Consider the following 15100-nt stretch of genomic DNA (forward strand, 5'->3'; position numbering starts at 1 on the left):
CCCTCTGTAATAAAAGACCGAGTCAACGATGAACTTGAACGGGCGTCATCGGACGTCCGCCCCCAACAAATGCAAGGAAAGAAATGGGAACAAAAAAAAAAAAAATTGGTGAATGCTCGCTTAGCATGCGGACGGCCCGGGTTCGATTCCCGGCCGATGCATCGTTCTGCTGTTCTCGCTATAATGCTGCCGCGCCGATTCCTCGCCTGAGCTGCGTCAGCCTCAGGAATGTATAGCAGGATTCGCTGTGAGAAGAACCATACACGCAGCACGCAGTAGACCGTACTTGGACGGTCGCGTGCTATTTCTGAACTCTAACGTCGGCCTGGCCCAACAGGCCGCTGTGTTCAGGTGCCGCAAGGGCGATGTACTGTAACCTCGGGCAGTGCTACGTTCCGTTGAAAAAGCTGCGGCAGCAGTTTAATCTAGCAAGTAGGGAAAGCACGTGTAGCAACACAACAGATTCTTGAGAAAGCGCAAACTGTCTATCTCTAATATGCGAGACTTACCAAGTTTCCTGTAACGTTGCTTGCAACGTGCCTCGGTAGCGCAGTAGGTAGCGCGTAAGTCTCATAATCTTAAGGTCGTGAGTTCGATCCTCACCCGGGGCATTTAATTTGCTGTACATCATGGCTGAATTAACGGCGTTGCTGTTGCTAGGGAACGAACTTAATTGTCGTTCGTTATCCACAAGGAGGCTACACCTCAGCGTCAATATGTTTATTTCCAATTATGACAACGTACAACTTTGATCTTTCTCTTCCCTTGTTATGAGTAAAATAATGAATAGTCAATTTCGAGCTGTGCGCCATGCCAGTCTGTAGGCGCAAATATGCTCGCAAACAGAGAACACCACTGAGACCAGATTCAGCACGAAATACGAGAGGAGACGGAGAAGATCTCACGCTTATCGAGCAAATCCGGTGTGGTCTAGTGGCTAGGATACCTGGCTTTCACCCAGGAGGCCCGGGTTCGATTCCCGGTACCGGAACGGAAGTTTTTGCGCACACAACGCTCCATGTTTTGGCCTTCGAACTGTCGTTTGTCGCCCACCCTCCGGAGCTTCGGCCGAACGTAATCGGGGAAAACAGGCACATGATGCAATTACTGTCGGCACCGGAATAAAGGGAGAAGTGGCACTGGTCCGCTGTTGGGCTGCTACCAGCGTCAGTGGGAAGTCGGTGAAGTCGCCAGTTGCGGCAGAAGCCAGCTGTTACCGTAGTACGCCTACACACGCGTTCCAGTTATTCACATTGCTTGCAGCCGCTCCATCCACAACAAGGGTGAGCCCGGATAGCTCAGTCGGTAGAGCATTAGGCTTTTAACCTAAGGGTCCAGGGTTCAAGTCCCTGTCCGGGCGAAGATTTTAACGTTTCCGCAATGGCTCGTCTCGTAGCGATGGTAGCCCTGCCGTAATCAGTGCACAGAGTTCGTTTCCTGTCAACATTCTGCGCAGACCGGTTGCATTTCTCACGATTCCAGGGAAACTTCAGTTACGAGCAGTCGTGGCCGAGTGGTTAAGGCGTCTGACTAGAAATCAGATTCCCTCTGGGAGCGTAGGTTCGAGTCCTACCGACTGCGTCGGTTTTTTTCTTTTTTTGTTTAAGAAGAACGAGCAGAAAATTTCGCAGTTTGCCTGTCGTTTTGGTACCTCTCCACATCTCGCCTCTCACAGCCGTTTATAGTGCCTGTCATTTTGATAAGGGCGAATTCCAAGCGTCAGCTTTCGCGTCAGCCGAGCAAAGTCGGGACAAGTCGGGACATACTACAGGATGGTCTGCGTGGAGCAACGACGAAAAAAACCTTCATGTAACAGCACGCGGCTCACATACTCATACGAAAAAACCAGCGCCACTTGCGGTGGCCGGGAATCGAACCCGGATCAACTGCTTGGAAGGCAACTATGCTCACCATTACACCACCACCGCACTGCCGCTGCTCGCAACGCCCCGCTGTGTCGGCTTCCCGCCCGCCAGCAGCGGCCCACGGTGATAGTAGCTGCAGGCGCTTTTCGAGGTAGGAGGGTGCATCCACACGCATTCGGGTAGCGCCTCCACGCACGCTGCGTCTTTGGGCAAGACTAGTCGCCGCGGCCGCAAGGTTACTCACACGATAGTGATGAGCATTCGTTTTAAGGCAATGTAGTGGAGGACTCCACGTGTGTAGCACTTTTTTCGGTTGTATCCGACGTCGCTGGGTGGCAATCCCACTTTCCCATGCAGAAAAGTGCTCGGGAAGCACGGGCAGCTTGTCGAGCATCGGTGGTTCAATGGCATGTGCCTCAGTAGTGCAGTAGGCAGCGCGTAAGTCTCATAATCGTAAGGCTTGCCGGCACGATAGCTCAGCGTGTTCGGTCTGAGAGTTATCTGCCCTCTGTAATAAAAGACCGAGTCAACGATGAACTTGAACGGGCGTCATCGGACGTCCGCCCCCAACAAATGCAAGGAAAGAAATGGGAACAAAAAAAAAAAAAATTGGTGAATGCTCGCTTAGCATGCGGACGGCCCGGGTTCGATTCCCGGCCGATGCATCGTTCTGCTGTTCTCGCTATAATGCTGCCGCGCCGATTCCTCGCCTGAGCTGCGTCAGCCTCAGGAATGTATAGCAGGATTCGCTGTGAGAAGAACCATACACGCAGCACGCAGTAGACCGTACTTGGACGGTCGCGTGCTATTTCTGAACTCTAACGTCGGCCTGGCCCAACAGGCCGCTGTGTTCAGGTGCCGCAAGGGCGATGTACTGTAACCTCGGGCAGTGCTACGTTCCGTTGAAAAAGCTGCGGCAGCAGTTTAATCTAGCAAGTAGGGAAAGCACGTGTAGCAACACAACAGATTCTTGAGAAAGCGCAAACTGTCTATCTCTAATATGCGAGACTTACCAAGTTTCCTGTAACGTTGCTTGCAACGTGCCTCGGTAGCGCAGTAGGTAGCGCGTAAGTCTCATAATCTTAAGGTCGTGAGTTCGATCCTCACCCGGGGCATTTAATTTGCTGTACATCATGGCTGAATTAACGGCGTTGCTGTTGCTAGGGAACGAACTTAATTGTCGTTCGTTATCCACAAGGAGGCTACACCTCAGCGTCAATATGTTTATTTCCAATTATGACAACGTACAACTTTGATCTTTCTCTTCCCTTGTTATGAGTAAAATAATGAATAGTCAATTTCGAGCTGTGCGCCATGCCAGTCTGTAGGCGCAAATATGCTCGCAAACAGAGAACACCACTGAGACCAGATTCAGCACGAAATACGAGAGGAGACGGAGAAGATCTCACGCTTATCGAGCAAATCCGGTGTGGTCTAGTGGCTAGGATACCTGGCTTTCACCCAGGAGGCCCGGGTTCGATTCCCGGTACCGGAACGGAAGTTTTTGCGCACACAACGCTCCATGTTTTGGCCTTCGAACTGTCGTTTGTCGCCCACCCTCCGGAGCTTCGGCCGAACGTAATCGGGGAAAACAGGCACATGATGCAATTACTGTCGGCACCGGAATAAAGGGAGAAGTGGCACTGGTCCGCTGTTGGGCTGCTACCAGCGTCAGTGGGAAGTCGGTGAAGTCGCCAGTTGCGGCAGAAGCCAGCTGTTACCGTAGTACGCCTACACACGCGTTCCAGTTATTCACATTGCTTGCAGCCGCTCCATCCACAACAAGGGTGAGCCCGGATAGCTCAGTCGGTAGAGCATTAGGCTTTTAACCTAAGGGTCCAGGGTTCAAGTCCCTGTCCGGGCGAAGATTTTAACGTTTCCGCAATGGCTCGTCTCGTAGCGATGGTAGCCCTGCCGTAATCAGTGCACAGAGTTCGTTTCCTGTCAACATTCTGCGCAGACCGGTTGCATTTCTCACGATTCCAGGGAAACTTCAGTTACGAGCAGTCGTGGCCGAGTGGTTAAGGCGTCTGACTAGAAATCAGATTCCCTCTGGGAGCGTAGGTTCGAGTCCTACCGACTGCGTCGGTTTTTTTCTTTTTTTGTTTAAGAAGAACGAGCAGAAAATTTCGCAGTTTGCCTGTCGTTTTGGTACCTCTCCACACCTCGCCTCTCACAGCCGTTTATAGTGCCTGTCATTTTGATAAGGGCGAATTCCAAGCGTCAGCTTTCGCGTCAGCCGAGCAAAGTCGGGACAAGTCGGGACATACTACAGGATGGTCTGCGTGGAGCAACGACGAAAAAAACCTTCATGTAACAGCACGCGGCTCACATACTCATACGAAAAAACCAGCGCCACTTGCGGTGGCCGGGAATCGAACCCGGATCAACTGCTTGGAAGGCAACTATGCTCACCATTACACCACCACCGCACTGCCGCTGCTCGCAACGCCCCGCTGTGTCGGCTTCCCGCCCGCCAGCAGCGGCCCACGGTGATAGTAGCTGCAGGCGCTTTTCGAGGTAGGAGGGTGCATCCACACGCATTCGGGTAGCGCCTCCACGCACGCTGCGTCTTTGGGCAAGACTAGTCGCCGCGGCCGCAAGGTTACTCACACGATAGTGATGAGCATTCGTTTTAAGGCAATGTAGTGGAGGACTCCACGTGTGTAGCACTTTTTTCGGTTGTATCCGACGTCGCTGGGTGGCAATCCCACTTTCCCATGCAGAAAAGTGCTCGGGAAGCACGGGCAGCTTGTCGAGCATCGGTGGTTCAATGGCATGTGCCTCAGTAGTGCAGTAGGCAGCGCGTAAGTCTCATAATCGTAAGGCTTGCCGGCACGATAGCTCAGCGTGTTCGGTCTGAGAGTTATCTGCCCTCTGTAATAAAAGACCGAGTCAACGATGAACTTGAACGGGCGTCATCGGACGTCCGCCCCCAACAAATGCAAGGAAAGAAATGGGAACAAAAAAAAAAAAAATTGGTGAATGCTCGCTTAGCATGCGGACGGCCCGGGTTCGATTCCCGGCCGATGCATCGTTCTGCTGTTCTCGCTATAATGCTGCCGCGCCGATTCCTCGCCTGAGCTGCGTCAGCCTCAGGAATGTATAGCAGGATTCGCTGTGAGAAGAACCATACACGCAGCACGCAGTAGACCGTACTTGGACGGTCGCGTGCTATTTCTGAACTCTAACGTCGGCCTGGCCCAACAGGCCGCTGTGTTCAGGTGCCGCAAGGGCGATGTACTGTAACCTCGGGCAGTGCTACGTTCCGTTGAAAAAGCTGCGGCAGCAGTTTAATCTAGCAAGTAGGGAAAGCACGTGTAGCAACACAACAGATTCTTGAGAAAGCGCAAACTGTCTATCTCTAATATGCGAGACTTACCAAGTTTCCTGTAACGTTGCTTGCAACGTGCCTCGGTAGCGCAGTAGGTAGCGCGTAAGTCTCATAATCTTAAGGTCGTGAGTTCGATCCTCACCCGGGGCATTTAATTTGCTGTACATCATGGCTGAATTAACGGCGTTGCTGTTGCTAGGGAACGAACTTAATTGTCGTTCGTTATCCACAAGGAGGCTACACCTCAGCGTCAATATGTTTATTTCCAATTATGACAACGTACAACTTTGATCTTTCTCTTCCCTTGTTATGAGTAAAATAATGAATAGTCAATTTCGAGCTGTGCGCCATGCCAGTCTGTAGGCGCAAATATGCTCGCAAACAGAGAACACCACTGAGACCAGATTCAGCACGAAATACGAGAGGAGACGGAGAAGATCTCACGCTTATCGAGCAAATCCGGTGTGGTCTAGTGGCTAGGATACCTGGCTTTCACCCAGGAGGCCCGGGTTCGATTCCCGGTACCGGAACGGAAGTTTTTGCGCACACAACGCTCCATGTTTTGGCCTTCGAACTGTCGTTTGTCGCCCACCCTCCGGAGCTTCGGCCGAACGTAATCGGGGAAAACAGGCACATGATGCAATTACTGTCGGCACCGGAATAAAGGGAGAAGTGGCACTGGTCCGCTGTTGGGCTGCTACCAGCGTCAGTGGGAAGTCGGTGAAGTCGCCAGTTGCGGCAGAAGCCAGCTGTTACCGTAGTACGCCTACACACGCGTTCCAGTTATTCACATTGCTTGCAGCCGCTCCATCCACAACAAGGGTGAGCCCGGATAGCTCAGTCGGTAGAGCATTAGGCTTTTAACCTAAGGGTCCAGGGTTCAAGTCCCTGTCCGGGCGAAGATTTTAACGTTTCCGCAATGGCTCGTCTCGTAGCGATGGTAGCCCTGCCGTAATCAGTGCACAGAGTTCGTTTCCTGTCAACATTCTGCGCAGACCGGTTGCATTTCTCACGATTCCAGGGAAACTTCAGTTACGAGCAGTCGTGGCCGAGTGGTTAAGGCGTCTGACTAGAAATCAGATTCCCTCTGGGAGCGTAGGTTCGAGTCCTACCGACTGCGTCGGTTTTTTTCTTTTTTTGTTTAAGAAGAACGAGCAGAAAATTTCGCAGTTTGCCTGTCGTTTTGGTACCTCTCCACACCTCGCCTCTCACAGCCGTTTATAGTGCCTGTCATTTTGATAAGGGCGAATTCCAAGCGTCAGCTTTCGCGTCAGCCGAGCAAAGTCGGGACAAGTCGGGACATACTACAGGATGGTCTGCGTGGAGCAACGACGAAAAAAACCTTCATGTAACAGCACGCGGCTCACATACTCATACGAAAAAACCAGCGCCACTTGCGGTGGCCGGGAATCGAACCCGGATCAACTGCTTGGAAGGCAACTATGCTCACCATTACACCACCACCGCACTGCCGCTGCTCGCAACGCCCCGCTGTGTCGGCTTCCCGCCCGCCAGCAGCGGCCCACGGTGATAGTAGCTGCAGGCGCTTTTCGAGGTAGGAGGGTGCATCCACACGCATTCGGGTAGCGCCTCCACGCACGCTGCGTCTTTGGGCAAGACTAGTCGCCGCGGCCGCAAGGTTACTCACACGATAGTGATGAGCATTCGTTTTAAGGCAATGTAGTGGAGGACTCCACGTGTGTAGCACTTTTTTCGGTTGTATCCGACGTCGCTGGGTGGCAATCCCACTTTCCCATGCAGAAAAGTGCTCGGGAAGCACGGGCAGCTTGTCGAGCATCGGTGGTTCAATGGCATGTGCCTCAGTAGTGCAGTAGGCAGCGCGTAAGTCTCATAATCGTAAGGCTTGCCGGCACGATAGCTCAGCGTGTTCGGTCTGAGAGTTATCTGCCCTCTGTAATAAAAGACCGAGTCAACGATGAACTTGAACGGGCGTCATCGGACGTCCGCCCCCAACAAATGCAAGGAAAGAAATGGGAACAAAAAAAAAAAAAATTGGTGAATGCTCGCTTAGCATGCGGACGGCCCGGGTTCGATTCCCGGCCGATGCATCGTTCTGCTGTTCTCGCTATAATGCTGCCGCGCCGATTCCTCGCCTGAGCTGCGTCAGCCTCAGGAATGTATAGCAGGATTCGCTGTGAGAAGAACCATACACGCAGCACGCAGTAGACCGTACTTGGACGGTCGCGTGCTATTTCTGAACTCTAACGTCGGCCTGGCCCAACAGGCCGCTGTGTTCAGGTGCCGCAAGGGCGATGTACTGTAACCTCGGGCAGTGCTACGTTCCGTTGAAAAAGCTGCGGCAGCAGTTTAATCTAGCAAGTAGGGAAAGCACGTGTAGCAACACAACAGATTCTTGAGAAAGCGCAAACTGTCTATCTCTAATATGCGAGACTTACCAAGTTTCCTGTAACGTTGCTTGCAACGTGCCTCGGTAGCGCAGTAGGTAGCGCGTAAGTCTCATAATCTTAAGGTCGTGAGTTCGATCCTCACCCGGGGCATTTAATTTGCTGTACATCATGGCTGAATTAACGGCGTTGCTGTTGCTAGGGAACGAACTTAATTGTCGTTCGTTATCCACAAGGAGGCTACACCTCAGCGTCAATATGTTTATTTCCAATTATGACAACGTACAACTTTGATCTTTCTCTTCCCTTGTTATGAGTAAAATAATGAATAGTCAATTTCGAGCTGTGCGCCATGCCAGTCTGTAGGCGCAAATATGCTCGCAAACAGAGAACACCACTGAGACCAGATTCAGCACGAAATACGAGAGGAGACGGAGAAGATCTCACGCTTATCGAGCAAATCCGGTGTGGTCTAGTGGCTAGGATACCTGGCTTTCACCCAGGAGGCCCGGGTTCGATTCCCGGTACCGGAACGGAAGTTTTTGCGCACACAACGCTCCATGTTTTGGCCTTCGAACTGTCGTTTGTCGCCCACCCTCCGGAGCTTCGGCCGAACGTAATCGGGGAAAACAGGCACATGATGCAATTACTGTCGGCACCGGAATAAAGGGAGAAGTGGCACTGGTCCGCTGTTGGGCTGCTACCAGCGTCAGTGGGAAGTCGGTGAAGTCGCCAGTTGCGGCAGAAGCCAGCTGTTACCGTAGTACGCCTACACACGCGTTCCAGTTATTCACATTGCTTGCAGCCGCTCCATCCACAACAAGGGTGAGCCCGGATAGCTCAGTCGGTAGAGCATTAGGCTTTTAACCTAAGGGTCCAGGGTTCAAGTCCCTGTCCGGGCGAAGATTTTAACGTTTCCGCAATGGCTCGTCTCGTAGCGATGGTAGCCCTGCCGTAATCAGTGCACAGAGTTCGTTTCCTGTCAACATTCTGCGCAGACCGGTTGCATTTCTCACGATTCCAGGGAAACTTCAGTTACGAGCAGTCGTGGCCGAGTGGTTAAGGCGTCTGACTAGAAATCAGATTCCCTCTGGGAGCGTAGGTTCGAGTCCTACCGACTGCGTCGGTTTTTTTCTTTTTTTGTTTAAGAAGAACGAGCAGAAAATTTCGCAGTTTGCCTGTCGTTTTGGTACCTCTCCACACCTCGCCTCTCACAGCCGTTTATAGTGCCTGTCATTTTGATAAGGGCGAATTCCAAGCGTCAGCTTTCGCGTCAGCCGAGCAAAGTCGGGACAAGTCGGGACATACTACAGGATGGTCTGCGTGGAGCAACGACGAAAAAAACCTTCATGTAACAGCACGCGGCTCACATACTCATACGAAAAAACCAGCGCCACTTGCGGTGGCCGGGAATCGAACCCGGATCAACTGCTTGGAAGGCAACTATGCTCACCATTACACCACCACCGCACTGCCGCTGCTCGCAACGCCCCGCTGTGTCGGCTTCCCGCCCGCCAGCAGCGGCCCACGGTGATAGTAGCTGCAGGCGCTTTTCGAGGTAGGAGGGTGCATCCACACGCATTCGGGTAGCGCCTCCACGCACGCTGCGTCTTTGGGCAAGACTAGTCGCCGCGGCCGCAAGGTTACTCACACGATAGTGATGAGCATTCGTTTTAAGGCAATGTAGTGGAGGACTCCACGTGTGTAGCACTTTTTTCGGTTGTATCCGACGTCGCTGGGTGGCAATCCCACTTTCCCATGCAGAAAAGTGCTCGGGAAGCACGGGCAGCTTGTCGAGCATCGGTGGTTCAATGGCATGTGCCTCAGTAGTGCAGTAGGCAGCGCGTAAGTCTCATAATCGTAAGGCTTGCCGGCACGATAGCTCAGCGTGTTCGGTCTGAGAGTTATCTGCCCTCTGTAATAAAAGACCGAGTCAACGATGAACTTGAACGGGCGTCATCGGACGTCCGCCCCCAACAAATGCAAGGAAAGAAATGGGAACAAAAAAAAAAAAAATTGGTGAATGCTCGCTTAGCATGCGGACGGCCCGGGTTCGATTCCCGGCCGATGCATCGTTCTGCTGTTCTCGCTATAATGCTGCCGCGCCGATTCCTCGCCTGAGCTGCGTCAGCCTCAGGAATGTATAGCAGGATTCGCTGTGAGAAGAACCATACACGCAGCACGCAGTAGACCGTACTTGGACGGTCGCGTGCTATTTCTGAACTCTAACGTCGGCCTGGCCCAACAGGCCGCTGTGTTCAGGTGCCGCAAGGGCGATGTACTGTAACCTCGGGCAGTGCTACGTTCCGTTGAAAAAGCTGCGGCAGCAGTTTAATCTAGCAAGTAGGGAAAGCACGTGTAGCAACACAACAGATTCTTGAGAAAGCGCAAACTGTCTATCTCTAATATGCGAGACTTACCAAGTTTCCTGTAACGTTGCTTGCAACGTGCCTCGGTAGCGCAGTAGGTAGCGCGTAAGTCTCATAATCTTAAGGTCGTGAGTTCGATCCTCACCCGGGGCATTTAATTTGCTGTACATCATGGCTGAATTAACGGCGTTGCTGTTGCTAGGGAACGAACTTAATTGTCGTTCGTTATCCACAAGGAGGCTACACCTCAGCGTCAATATGTTTATTTCCAATTATGACAACGTACAACTTTGATCTTTCTCTTCCCTTGTTATGAGTAAAATAATGAATAGTCAATTTCGAGCTGTGCGCCATGCCAGTCTGTAGGCGCAAATATGCTCGCAAACAGAGAACACCACTGAGACCAGATTCAGCACGAAATACGAGAGGAGACGGAGAAGATCTCACGCTTATCGAGCAAATCCGGTGTGGTCTAGTGGCTAGGATACCTGGCTTTCACCCAGGAGGCCCGGGTTCGATTCCCGGTACCGGAACGGAAGTTTTTGCGCACACAACGCTCCATGTTTTGGCCTTCGAACTGTCGTTTGTCGCCCACCCTCCGGAGCTTCGGCCGAACGTAATCGGGGAAAACAGGCACATGATGCAATTACTGTCGGCACCGGAATAAAGGGAGAAGTGGCACTGGTCCGCTGTTGGGCTGCTACCAGCGTCAGTGGGAAGTCGGTGAAGTCGCCAGTTGCGGCAGAAGCCAGCTGTTACCGTAGTACGCCTACACACGCGTTCCAGTTATTCACATTGCTTGCAGCCGCTCCATCCACAACAAGGGTGAGCCCGGATAGCTCAGTCGGTAGAGCATTAGGCTTTTAACCTAAGGGTCCAGGGTTCAAGTCCCTGTCCGGGCGAAGATTTTAACGTTTCCGCAATGGCTCGTCTCGTAGCGATGGTAGCCCTGCCGTAATCAGTGCACAGAGTTCGTTTCCTGTCAACATTCTGCGCAGACCGGTTGCATTTCTCACGATTCCAGGGAAACTTCAGTTACGAGCAGTCGTGGCCGAGTGGTTAAGGCGTCTGACTAGAAATCAGATTCCCTCTGGGAGCGTAGGTTCGAGTCCTACCGACTGCGTCGGTTTTTTTCTTTTTTTGTTTAAGAAGAACGAGCAGAAAATTTCGCAGTTTGCCTGTCGTTTTGGTACCTCTCCACACCTCGCCTCTCACAGCCGTTTATAGTGCCTGTCATTTTGATAAGGGCGAATTCCAAGCGTCAGCTTTCGCGTCAGCCGAGCAAAGTCGGGACAAGTCGGGACATACTACAGGATGGTCTGCGTGGAGCAACGACGAAAAAAACCTTCATGTAACAGCACGCGGCTCACATACTCATACGAAAAAACCAGCGCCACTTGCGGTGGCCGGGAATCGAACCCGGATCAACTGCTTGGAAGGCAACTATGCTCACCATTACACCACCACCGCACTGCCGCTGCTCGCAACGCCCCGCTGTGTCGGCTTCCCGCCCGCCAGCAGCGGCCCACGGTGATAGTAGCTGCAGGCGCTTTTCGAGGTAGGAGGGTGCATCCACACGCATTCGGGTAGCGCCTCCACGCACGCTGCGTCTTTGGGCAAGACTAGTCGCCGCGGCCGCAAGGTTACTCACACGATAGTGATGAGCATTCGTTTTAAGGCAATGTAGTGGAGGACTCCACGTGTGTAGCACTTTTTTCGGTTGTATCCGACGTCGCTGGGTGGCAATCCCACTTTCCCATGCAGAAAAGTGCTCGGGAAGCACGGGCAGCTTGTCGAGCATCGGTGGTTCAATGGCATGTGCCTCAGTAGTGCAGTAGGCAGCGCGTAAGTCTCATAATCGTAAGGCTTGCCGGCACGATAGCTCAGCGTGTTCGGTCTGAGAGTTATCTGCCCTCTGTAATAAAAGACCGAGTCAACGATGAACTTGAACGGGCGTCATCGGACGTCCGCCCCCAACAAATGCAAGGAAAGAAATGGGAACAAAAAAAAAAAAAATTGGTGAATGCTCGCTTAGCATGCGGACGGCCCGGGTTCGATTCCCGGCCGATGCATCGTTCTGCTGTTCTCGCTATAATGCTGCCGCGCCGATTCCTCGCCTGAGCTGCGTCAGCCTCAGGAATGTATAGCAGGATTCGCTGTGAGAAGAACCATACACGCAGCACGCAGTAGACCGTACTTGGACGGTCGCGTGCTATTTCTGAACTCTAACGTCGGCCTGGCCCAACAGGCCGCTGTGTTCAGGTGCCGCAAGGGCGATGTACTGTAACCTCGGGCAGTGCTACGTTCCGTTGAAAAAGCTGCGGCAGCAGTTTAATCTAGCAAGTAGGGAAAGCACGTGTAGCAACACAACAGATTCTTGAGAAAGCGCAAACTGTCTATCTCTAATATGCGAGACTTACCAAGTTTCCTGTAACGTTGCTTGCAACGTGCCTCGGTAGCGCAGTAGGTAGCGCGTAAGTCTCATAATCTTAAGGTCGTGAGTTCGATCCTCACCCGGGGCATTTAATTTGCTGTACATCATGGCTGAATTAACGGCGTTGCTGTTGCTAGGGAACGAACTTAATTGTCGTTCGTTATCCACAAGGAGGCTACACCTCAGCGTCAATATGTTTATTTCCAATTATGACAACGTACAACTTTGATCTTTCTCTTCCCTTGTTATGAGTAAAATAATGAATAGTCAATTTCGAGCTGTGCGCCATGCCAGTCTGTAGGCGCAAATATGCTCGCAAACAGAGAACACCACTGAGACCAGATTCAGCACGAAATACGAGAGGAGACGGAGAAGATCTCACGCTTATCGAGCAAATCCGGTGTGGTCTAGTGGCTAGGATACCTGGCTTTCACCCAGGAGGCCCGGGTTCGATTCCCGGTACCGGAACGGAAGTTTTTGCGCACACAACGCTCCATGTTTTGGCCTTCGAACTGTCGTTTGTCGCCCACCCTCCGGAGCTTCGGCCGAACGTAATCGGGGAAAACAGGCACATGATGCAATTACTGTCGGCACCGGAATAAAGGGAGAAGTGGCACTGGTCCGCTGTTGGGCTGCTACCAGCGTCAGTGGGAAGTCGGTGAAGTCGCCAGTTGCGGCAGAAGCCAGCTGTTACCGTAGTACGCCTACACACGCGTTCCAGTTATTCACATTGCTTGCAGCCGCTCCATCCACAACAAGGGTGAGCCCGGATAGCTCAGTCGGTAGAGCATTAGGCTTTTAACCTAAGGGTCCAGGGTTCAAGTCCCTGTCCGGGCGAAGATTTTAACGTTTCCGCAATGGCTCGTCTCGTAGCGATGGTAGCCCTGCCGTAATCAGTGCACAGAGTTCGTTTCCTGTCAACATTCTGCGCAGACCGGTTGCATTTCTCACGATTCCAGGGAAACTTCAGTTACGAGCAGTCGTGGCCGAGTGGTTAAGGCGTCTGACTAGAAATCAGATTCCCTCTGGGAGCGTAGGTTCGAGTCCTACCGACTGCGTCGGTTTTTTTCTTTTTTTGTTTAAGAAGAACGAGCAGAAAATTTCGCAGTTTGCCTGTCGTTTTGGTACCTCTCCACACCTCGCCTCTCACAGCCGTTTATAGTGCCTGTCATTTTGATAAGGGCGAATTCCAAGCGTCAGCTTTCGCGTCAGCCGAGCAAAGTCGGGACAAGTCGGGACATACTACAGGATGGTCTGCGTGGAGCAACGACGAAAAAAACCTTCATGTAACAGCACGCGGCTCACATACTCATACGAAAAAACCAGCGCCACTTGCGGTGGCCGGGAATCGAACCCGGATCAACTGCTTGGAAGGCAACTATGCTCACCATTACACCACCACCGCACTGCCGCTGCTCGCAACGCCCCGCTGTGTCGGCTTCCCGCCCGCCAGCAGCGGCCCACGGTGATAGTAGCTGCAGGCGCTTTTCGAGGTAGGAGGGTGCATCCACACGCATTCGGGTAGCGCCTCCACGCACGCTGCGTCTTTGGGCAAGACTAGTCGCCGCGGCCGCAAGGTTACTCACACGATAGTGATGAGCATTCGTTTTAAGGCAATGTAGTGGAGGACTCCACGTGTGTAGCACTTTTTTCGGTTGTATCCGACGTCGCTGGGTGGCAATCCCACTTTCCCATGCAGAAAAGTGCTCGGGAAGCACGGGCAGCTTGTCGAGCATCGGTGGTTCAATGGCATGTGCCTCAGTAGTGCAGTAGGCAGCGCGTAAGTCTCATAATCGTAAGGCTTGCCGGCACGATAGCTCAGCGTGTTCGGTCTGAGAGTTATCTGCCCTCTGTAATAAAAGACCGAGTCAACGATGAACTTGAACGGGCGTCATCGGACGTCCGCCCCCAACAAATGCAAGGAAAGAAATGGGAACAAAAAAAAAAAAAATTGGTGAATGCTCGCTTAGCATGCGGACGGCCCGGGTTCGATTCCCGGCCGATGCATCGTTCTGCTGTTCTCGCTATAATGCTGCCGCGCCGATTCCTCGCCTGAGCTGCGTCAGCCTCAGGAATGTATAGCAGGATTCGCTGTGAGAAGAACCATACACGCAGCACGCAGTAGACCGTACTTGGACGGTCGCGTGCTATTTCTGAACTCTAACGTCGGCCTGGCCCAACAGGCCGCTGTGTTCAGGTGCCGCAAGGGCGATGTACTGTAACCTCGGGCAGTGCTACGTTCCGTTGAAAAAGCTGCGGCAGCAGTTTAATCTAGCAAGTAGGGAAAGCACGTGTAGCAACACAACAGATTCTTGAGAAAGCGCAAACTGTCTATCTCTAATATGCGAGACTTACCAAGTTTCCTGTAACGTTGCTTGCAACGTGCCTCGGTAGCGCAGTAGGTAGCGCGTAAGTCTCATAATCTTAAGGTCGTGAGTTCGATCCTCACCCGGGGCATTTAATTTGCTGTACATCATGGCTGAATTAACGGCGTTGCTGTTGCTAGGGAACGAACTTAATTGTCGTTCGTTATCCACAAGGAGGCTACACCTCAGCGTCAATATGTTTATTTCCAATTATGACAACGTACAACTTTGATCTTTCTCTTCCCTTGTTATGAGTAAAATAATGAATAGTCAATTTCGAGCTGTGCGCCATGCCAGTCTGTAGGCGCAAATATGCTCGCAAACAGAGAACACCACTGAGACCAGATTCAGCACGAAATACGAGAG

The 15100-nt window shown here is 52.3% G+C and overlaps 31 non-coding genes across 31 annotated transcripts; 25 read left to right on the forward strand and 6 right to left on the reverse strand.

The window, feature by feature from the left end:
- The first annotated feature begins 538 nt into the window (after positions 1-538).
- Trnam-cau (transfer RNA methionine (anticodon CAU)) lies at positions 539-611 on the forward strand. Its single transcript has one exon. It is a non-coding gene; the product is annotated as a tRNA-Met (tRNA).
- Positions 612-919: 308 nt separating this feature from the next.
- On the forward strand, positions 920-991 carry Trnae-uuc (transfer RNA glutamic acid (anticodon UUC)). The gene has a single exon. It is a non-coding gene; the product is annotated as a tRNA-Glu (tRNA).
- Positions 992-1287: 296 nt separating this feature from the next.
- On the forward strand, positions 1288-1360 carry Trnak-uuu (transfer RNA lysine (anticodon UUU)). The gene has a single exon. It is a non-coding gene; the product is annotated as a tRNA-Lys (tRNA).
- Positions 1361-1499: 139 nt separating this feature from the next.
- Positions 1500-1581, forward strand: Trnas-aga (transfer RNA serine (anticodon AGA)). The gene has a single exon. It is a non-coding gene; the product is annotated as a tRNA-Ser (tRNA).
- Positions 1582-1856: 275 nt separating this feature from the next.
- On the reverse strand, positions 1857-1928 carry Trnag-ucc (transfer RNA glycine (anticodon UCC)). Its single transcript has one exon. It is a non-coding gene; the product is annotated as a tRNA-Gly (tRNA).
- A 979-nt stretch (positions 1929-2907) lies between these two features.
- Trnam-cau (transfer RNA methionine (anticodon CAU)) lies at positions 2908-2980 on the forward strand. The gene has a single exon. It is a non-coding gene; the product is annotated as a tRNA-Met (tRNA).
- Positions 2981-3288: 308 nt separating this feature from the next.
- On the forward strand, positions 3289-3360 carry Trnae-uuc (transfer RNA glutamic acid (anticodon UUC)). The gene has a single exon. It is a non-coding gene; the product is annotated as a tRNA-Glu (tRNA).
- Positions 3361-3656: 296 nt separating this feature from the next.
- Positions 3657-3729, forward strand: Trnak-uuu (transfer RNA lysine (anticodon UUU)). Its single transcript has one exon. It is a non-coding gene; the product is annotated as a tRNA-Lys (tRNA).
- A 139-nt stretch (positions 3730-3868) lies between these two features.
- Positions 3869-3950, forward strand: Trnas-aga (transfer RNA serine (anticodon AGA)). Its single transcript has one exon. It is a non-coding gene; the product is annotated as a tRNA-Ser (tRNA).
- A 275-nt stretch (positions 3951-4225) lies between these two features.
- On the reverse strand, positions 4226-4297 carry Trnag-ucc (transfer RNA glycine (anticodon UCC)). The gene has a single exon. It is a non-coding gene; the product is annotated as a tRNA-Gly (tRNA).
- A 979-nt stretch (positions 4298-5276) lies between these two features.
- On the forward strand, positions 5277-5349 carry Trnam-cau (transfer RNA methionine (anticodon CAU)). The gene has a single exon. It is a non-coding gene; the product is annotated as a tRNA-Met (tRNA).
- A 308-nt stretch (positions 5350-5657) lies between these two features.
- Trnae-uuc (transfer RNA glutamic acid (anticodon UUC)) lies at positions 5658-5729 on the forward strand. The gene has a single exon. It is a non-coding gene; the product is annotated as a tRNA-Glu (tRNA).
- A 296-nt stretch (positions 5730-6025) lies between these two features.
- On the forward strand, positions 6026-6098 carry Trnak-uuu (transfer RNA lysine (anticodon UUU)). The gene has a single exon. It is a non-coding gene; the product is annotated as a tRNA-Lys (tRNA).
- Positions 6099-6237: 139 nt separating this feature from the next.
- Trnas-aga (transfer RNA serine (anticodon AGA)) lies at positions 6238-6319 on the forward strand. Its single transcript has one exon. It is a non-coding gene; the product is annotated as a tRNA-Ser (tRNA).
- Positions 6320-6594: 275 nt separating this feature from the next.
- Trnag-ucc (transfer RNA glycine (anticodon UCC)) lies at positions 6595-6666 on the reverse strand. The gene has a single exon. It is a non-coding gene; the product is annotated as a tRNA-Gly (tRNA).
- A 979-nt stretch (positions 6667-7645) lies between these two features.
- Trnam-cau (transfer RNA methionine (anticodon CAU)) lies at positions 7646-7718 on the forward strand. The gene has a single exon. It is a non-coding gene; the product is annotated as a tRNA-Met (tRNA).
- Positions 7719-8026: 308 nt separating this feature from the next.
- On the forward strand, positions 8027-8098 carry Trnae-uuc (transfer RNA glutamic acid (anticodon UUC)). Its single transcript has one exon. It is a non-coding gene; the product is annotated as a tRNA-Glu (tRNA).
- A 296-nt stretch (positions 8099-8394) lies between these two features.
- On the forward strand, positions 8395-8467 carry Trnak-uuu (transfer RNA lysine (anticodon UUU)). Its single transcript has one exon. It is a non-coding gene; the product is annotated as a tRNA-Lys (tRNA).
- Positions 8468-8606: 139 nt separating this feature from the next.
- Positions 8607-8688, forward strand: Trnas-aga (transfer RNA serine (anticodon AGA)). Its single transcript has one exon. It is a non-coding gene; the product is annotated as a tRNA-Ser (tRNA).
- Positions 8689-8963: 275 nt separating this feature from the next.
- Trnag-ucc (transfer RNA glycine (anticodon UCC)) lies at positions 8964-9035 on the reverse strand. Its single transcript has one exon. It is a non-coding gene; the product is annotated as a tRNA-Gly (tRNA).
- Positions 9036-10014: 979 nt separating this feature from the next.
- On the forward strand, positions 10015-10087 carry Trnam-cau (transfer RNA methionine (anticodon CAU)). The gene has a single exon. It is a non-coding gene; the product is annotated as a tRNA-Met (tRNA).
- A 308-nt stretch (positions 10088-10395) lies between these two features.
- Positions 10396-10467, forward strand: Trnae-uuc (transfer RNA glutamic acid (anticodon UUC)). Its single transcript has one exon. It is a non-coding gene; the product is annotated as a tRNA-Glu (tRNA).
- A 296-nt stretch (positions 10468-10763) lies between these two features.
- Positions 10764-10836, forward strand: Trnak-uuu (transfer RNA lysine (anticodon UUU)). Its single transcript has one exon. It is a non-coding gene; the product is annotated as a tRNA-Lys (tRNA).
- Positions 10837-10975: 139 nt separating this feature from the next.
- On the forward strand, positions 10976-11057 carry Trnas-aga (transfer RNA serine (anticodon AGA)). Its single transcript has one exon. It is a non-coding gene; the product is annotated as a tRNA-Ser (tRNA).
- Positions 11058-11332: 275 nt separating this feature from the next.
- Positions 11333-11404, reverse strand: Trnag-ucc (transfer RNA glycine (anticodon UCC)). The gene has a single exon. It is a non-coding gene; the product is annotated as a tRNA-Gly (tRNA).
- Positions 11405-12383: 979 nt separating this feature from the next.
- Positions 12384-12456, forward strand: Trnam-cau (transfer RNA methionine (anticodon CAU)). Its single transcript has one exon. It is a non-coding gene; the product is annotated as a tRNA-Met (tRNA).
- Positions 12457-12764: 308 nt separating this feature from the next.
- Trnae-uuc (transfer RNA glutamic acid (anticodon UUC)) lies at positions 12765-12836 on the forward strand. Its single transcript has one exon. It is a non-coding gene; the product is annotated as a tRNA-Glu (tRNA).
- Positions 12837-13132: 296 nt separating this feature from the next.
- On the forward strand, positions 13133-13205 carry Trnak-uuu (transfer RNA lysine (anticodon UUU)). The gene has a single exon. It is a non-coding gene; the product is annotated as a tRNA-Lys (tRNA).
- Positions 13206-13344: 139 nt separating this feature from the next.
- Positions 13345-13426, forward strand: Trnas-aga (transfer RNA serine (anticodon AGA)). Its single transcript has one exon. It is a non-coding gene; the product is annotated as a tRNA-Ser (tRNA).
- A 275-nt stretch (positions 13427-13701) lies between these two features.
- On the reverse strand, positions 13702-13773 carry Trnag-ucc (transfer RNA glycine (anticodon UCC)). Its single transcript has one exon. It is a non-coding gene; the product is annotated as a tRNA-Gly (tRNA).
- A 979-nt stretch (positions 13774-14752) lies between these two features.
- On the forward strand, positions 14753-14825 carry Trnam-cau (transfer RNA methionine (anticodon CAU)). The gene has a single exon. It is a non-coding gene; the product is annotated as a tRNA-Met (tRNA).
- Positions 14826-15100: the final 275 nt, after the last annotated feature.

This window comes from Schistocerca nitens, chromosome 4, assembly GCF_023898315.1.
Source record: "Schistocerca nitens isolate TAMUIC-IGC-003100 chromosome 4, iqSchNite1.1, whole genome shotgun sequence".
In the NCBI taxonomy this organism is placed as follows: domain Eukaryota; kingdom Metazoa; phylum Arthropoda; class Insecta; order Orthoptera; family Acrididae; genus Schistocerca; species Schistocerca nitens.